Genomic DNA, 6,026 nt, shown 5'->3' with positions numbered 1-6,026 from the left:
TGAATCAATGCCTTCAAAAGTGAGCTTAGAAGTTCTTAATCAACTTCTAACCACTATAATTGTTCCAGACCAACTTTAGGGAAAAGATGATCATAACAAAAATGTATGTACTTCATCTTCAAATTTAATATCGATACATATAAATATATATATATATATATATATATATATATATATATATATATATATATATGTGTGTGTGTGTGTGTGTGTGTGTGTGTGTATCAATCTATATATTACCGAATTAAACTCATTGACGTCATCTGTCACTAAGCTACCTTCCTCTATATCCATAATTACCAACTGTCGAGTTAAGAAAACCTTATTAGGCACCAAGGGTTTCTCCTACATGTTAGATGTAACGCCTGCAGATTTGGACTACTCAATTTAGTGAAAATAAGCGTTAAAAATGACTTATTAATAGAAGATTATTTAGGATAAATAACCATAACCAAGTTGTATTATATGCGATAAGGATTCCGTACACATAAAGAACACTGTAATTTGACTTTGTATGAAGAAGTTATGCTTCTTCGAAGTTTCGTAATTAAACCAACACGACTCTGCGTATCGTAAAAAATGAATTTTTGATATATTAATTTTTAGCCTAAGAGATCTAAATGAAAGTTGTAGTAGTCATTAAATCGAGAGTGTGGATATAGAGAATGTCCAAATCTAACTTAGTGAGAGGAAGTTATGATTTTTTGAAGTTTCAGCACGACAATGCGGGCACAAAAATCGAAATTCAAATCGGTTGATTGTTAGCCGAAACAATCTAAATGGGAATTGAAAATCTCGTAAATATGAACCTATCAATAAAAATGCAGTTGAGAAGGGAGTTCGTATGAAGAAGATATGAATTTCATATGGACTTTAACGATTTAAACCGGTCTAAATATGAAACTTTGTTTGAGCAAGAGTTAGATGTCGAGGCCTTAATGAAAGTTGTAGATCTCGTCGAGGGAATTCTTGGGATACAAAAAAAGTCCAAAACAGAGCTCATATGAAAAAGTTATGGTTGTCCGAAGATTTCAAGAAAATACATGTAATGATGACGTGGCAGCATCGGAGTGTGCCACGTGGCAAGCCGACCTCTCACCCCTCTAAGAGATGCGACGACGAGGCTCTAAAAATTTTCAACACGTGGCGCATTTTAGAAGGGGTCTGAGTGGGTTAATCCAGACGCGAAACGCGACAAGCACCAGACCTTAGGCGGCACGCATGGCCATTTTTAGTCGTATGAATAGCTGTTAGTAGTTCATTCCCTCCCCACATCTCCCAAATATTCTCTTTCCAACCTCCATTCATAGAACTCGAATTTATCTTAGTGGTTTGGGTATTTTAGCCAGCTTAGAAGTCCCTAGGAGCCCGACACCTAGTAGCTATCAGGCTGGAGTCTTGACAGAGTAATTTTCTGGTTTCTGTTAAAACCTCTGTAAGTTAAGCTACACTCTTTTGCATTCATTGCAACATATATTTATACTCATAATTCGTTATTATGAACCTATAAATAAGATTTATCAGTAATTCCAAGTCAAAATACTAATTGATATACTTACGGGAACAGTGTCTAGAATGGTCACGTTGACTTGGTTGTTGGATTTCAGAAAGGCTATATGTCGAAATGGTCCTGCCTCCCAATTGTCTTGCCTGGTTGATCCTTACATCATAGATCTTGATGTAGAAATTAAGATTAGTGAGGAATCTAGACTATAATTGTTATAGTCACCATAATTATGAAACTAGACCAAGGCTTAGTAATTTATACGTCTAGGTCTTTTCAAATTAAGTAGCAAAGCGCGGCCAAAACCGTCAGTCATTCACTTTTATCAAGTGAGTGCATAGTCACTTTCATGAACATGATTTTAATACAAGTATTAACTAGAATATTTAATATACGTTAAAGATTCTATATGTGAGATATTTGCTATTTCCTAGAATACGTGTTAAGAACATATAAGATAATATTTGATATGCGAACCAAGTATGGCTCTATATGAGTTAAGTTATTATTTCATGATAATAATAATAAAAGTATCATTAGAGAGAAGGATAGAGGTTTATTAATACCTAAATACGATGTACACAACGAAGTAGGATAGTGTTGTCTAAACAAATCCGGTATTTGGAGTTGAGCATTATAGTCTTACCACGAGATAATATAATACTTGGAAAAGAGGCTTAAGTTTAATTAAGTTAGAGAATGGGTAGCAACTTCTTAATAGTACATGTGAGATATGAACGGAGAGTAGAATTCTGATGTCCCTGATCCGAGAGAATGGATTAGGCAAAGTATACGTCCCTGATCCGAGAGTAAGGATCGGGCATAGTTATTTGTCACTAATCCGAGAGTATGGATTCGACATAGCCATTATTTCCTTATCCGAGAGTATGGACTTGACATAATAATTCATTCCTTATCCGAGAGTATAGATTATGTAAAGCCATTAGTTTCTAAATCCGAGAGTATGGATCATATCGTTGAATAGGATTAAAGTGTGAAGATCGACGAGATAGGGTAGATTGCTTATATGAGATGTACAATGCAAATTTTAATATATATATATATATATATATATATATATATATATTTATATATATATATATATATATATATGTGTGTGTGTGTGTGTGTGTGTGTTATAACATTGTGGAATTGAAATCCCTATTTAATCACTAGGTTTCCCAACCTGACCCACTCAATTTCTTTGTATCACAGGTAGCGGTACAAAGGTACATGCACAATGAGAGATTCAAGGATATGTAGAATTTTAGTCTACGACACTATAAGGCTCGTTTATGTTTATGTTTTGTATCAGTTATGACATCCCAAGCTTTTTATAAACTAATTTCTTCGGAAATACTTTTATGGGACAAATTTCACATTTATAAATAATTTTTGGGGATGTCACAGTTGGTATCAGATCATTTGTTTAAGCGAACTAGGAATTTAGAGGATTTATAGACTTAAACCTAGAATGCTAAGAGATAACCGTGAGATGTGTGTCTATTATAATTTAGGTAATACACCTGAATTGACACAAGCACTAGTTCCCTTTAGGACAAGATGTCTAATTTGTTTTACGTGTATAATGACTTATGTGTGCTATATCAATAAGATGCCCTATGTTGCCTTAGGTTACCTATCTAATTGTTTTATTAGGTTTAAGATTTTTTGCCGACCTAGAATTAGGAAATTTTATGTGTTTAGGTTTCTAAACATTTAATTACGTTATTTGAATTGGCATATAAATTTTCAGAGTGATAATGAGAGTTGTATATTGAAACATTCTCTATCTATATTCTCGTCTTTGTACACTAAATGTCTTTTTGTTGTCCAGAACCTCATGGTGAGAACTCGTAGTGGATTAGGAAATGGTAACGGGAATCAACAGCTTGAGCCCCCAGTAATCGAGTGTGCACCTGGAGTAGTACCGATAGCTGAACCTGTCACAATGGCAATGATTAGGGATCTGTTAGCCGAATAGAAGGAAGAAATGAGACAACTCATTCAAGAAAATGGAAGAGAGCCTACTTTGCCTGTCATACAGCTTGATCTCAATAAGGAGTAATCTTAGGAAGGATTCTACGGTAGGAAAGTGAGTCGTATGGAGCCCTAAATAGTTAGGAGGAACAAACCTGATGTGGAGATTGATGAAAGTACAAGGATTTTATGGCACCCAAACCACTAAGTCTTTTTGGTAGTCCGACACCATTAGAAATTATAGAGTGGATCTCTGAGATGGAGATGGTATTTGAGAGTTGCGACTGCATCAACGGACATAAGATTGTCCTTGTAGTCCGACAACTAAAGACTGGGGTATTAAGTTAATGGAAGTTATTGGATGACACTATGGCAAAGGGAGAAGCCATTAAGATGTCATGGGAAAGCTTCCTTGAGGATTTAAAAATGCAATATTGCACTCAACAAGATCTTATGGAGATCAGCAATGAATTCAAGAACCTGAAGAAAAGGGAAGATGGGTGGCAACGAGTATGATGCAGCCTTCACTGAAAAGATGAAGCTAGTCCATCACCTAGTTCCTACCGAACTTTCCAAAGTAAATAAGTTCACTATGGGACTAACATCAAATTATGGGCCAACAGTAAAGCTAGCAACCACTTTGAAAGCAGCCATCTGGGCAGCTAGGAATGTGGAGACCCAGATGAAGGAGAAGGATCTGAAAAGAGCTAAGACTGGAGATAAAATGAAGTTGGAAGGAACTTCGAGGTCCTAAAAGAAGAATAAGTTCTTGAAGTCTAACCCCTACAGCAAGAAGTATGTGGATAGTGATGAAGCAAGATGGTGTGAGAAGTGTAGGAAGAAGCACTTTGGGAGATGCACCGAATATGTGGCATGCTTCAAGTGTGGGAAGACTGGTCATTGTGTCAACTAATGCAAGGCCAAGCAGGAGGTCTACTTCGAGTGTGGAGAAGCAGGGCATTTCCACAAGGACTGCCCAAAGAAAAGAGGAGTGGAAAGGCCAAATATTTCGCGGAAGCCAATGGAAAGGGCGTATAATACGATCCTTGACGAAACAATAATAGGTCGGGAATAGAGAGCGGCTTATCTAGAGTTTAGGATATGAGGAAGAAAATGAGTAGTATTAGAATGAGTTACCTAATGTTTTAGGCATGTAACATAAATAAATCTTGTAACCATTTTCGAATATAATGCAATTTCGTAAATTATGTTATGTGATTTTTATGTGATTTCCTTTTGTAATAACTTAGTGGAATGCGAGGCAATTCTTGGGATGAGGATGAATAGGTGTGAAAGGTAGTAGAGGCCTATACTACCGGAAGCACATGCCTTGCACTTGAATCAGGGAAATTCAAAAGGTTACAAATTCTCTCAGTAGTGAGCTATATTGTTCATTTCCATCTTTACCTTTGTTTCAGTAATGACCAAAGAAGATGGTTTATGTTCTAACCTCTGTAATCATCATAAGTCGAGTCCGACTAAGTTATACTCGTAAAGTAATAGACTTGGTTCTGATAACCATGTTCGACGTAGTGTCCTAATTTAGTCAAAGATCGAATAACGAAAGGATCAAGGCAATCGACAGATAGATTGCAAATCGTCATTAGAGCTTAGCAGCCAGAAGCTAGATATTGCTACCTGCTAGAATGAGATTATATCACGTTATAACATGAGGGAAGATATCATCCATACTGGATTCTGACTCAAAGAGACCTGAGTCAAGCCATTTCATGATACGATGGAAGGTCAGTAGAGCATGACCATTCAGTCTGTTACGGTAGTCAAAGAAAAGATCTTATTATTAGGGTAAGTCTGCTCAAGAAGGAGCAAGATTATTAGATATAGATCAAATTTAATGGAGAACGGATGCAAGATTAAGAACCGCCAGTAGTTAAAAAGTCCAAGAGTTGGAGACTCATTTGAAAGGACATAAGAGTCACGGTTATTACCTAGGATGGAAAGGTAACGTGTGGAGTCATTATACAAGCCTTGTTTTGTTGATGATTCTAGGACATAAACATCATAACGGGGAGATCACTCTAACGTATGCAGATTCGAGCTAGTCAATTTAGAGAAAATAAGCATTAAAAATAACTTTTTAATAGAATATTATTTATGATAAATAACCAAGTTGAAATACGACTTCGTATGAAGAAGTTATGCTTCTTCAAAGTTTCGCGATTAAACCAGCACAGCTTTGCATAACGTAAAAAAATGAACTTTTAATATGTTACTTTTTAGCCTAAGATATCTAAACAAAAGTCGTAGTAGTCATTAAACCGAGAGCGTGCATGTAGAGAGTCCAAATTTGACTTCGTGAGAGGAAATTATGATTTTCGAAGTTTCAGCGCAGCACTGCAGGCATAGAAATCGAAATTCAAATCGGTTGATTGTTATCTGAAAAATTCTAAACAAGAATTGAAGATCTCGTAAATATGAACCCATTGATAAAAAATAGTTGAGAATGGAGATCGTATGAAGAAGATATGAATTTTTCATGGACTTTAACAATTTAAACCGGTCTAATATGACTTTTTGTTAG

The sequence above is a fragment of the Lactuca virosa genome, chromosome 9 (genome assembly GCF_052849685.1).
Source record: "Lactuca virosa cultivar CGN04683 chromosome 9, Lactuca_virosa_CGN04683_v6, whole genome shotgun sequence".
NCBI lineage: Eukaryota > Viridiplantae > Streptophyta > Magnoliopsida > Asterales > Asteraceae > Lactuca > Lactuca virosa.
This window is presented reverse-complemented; position numbering follows the sequence as displayed.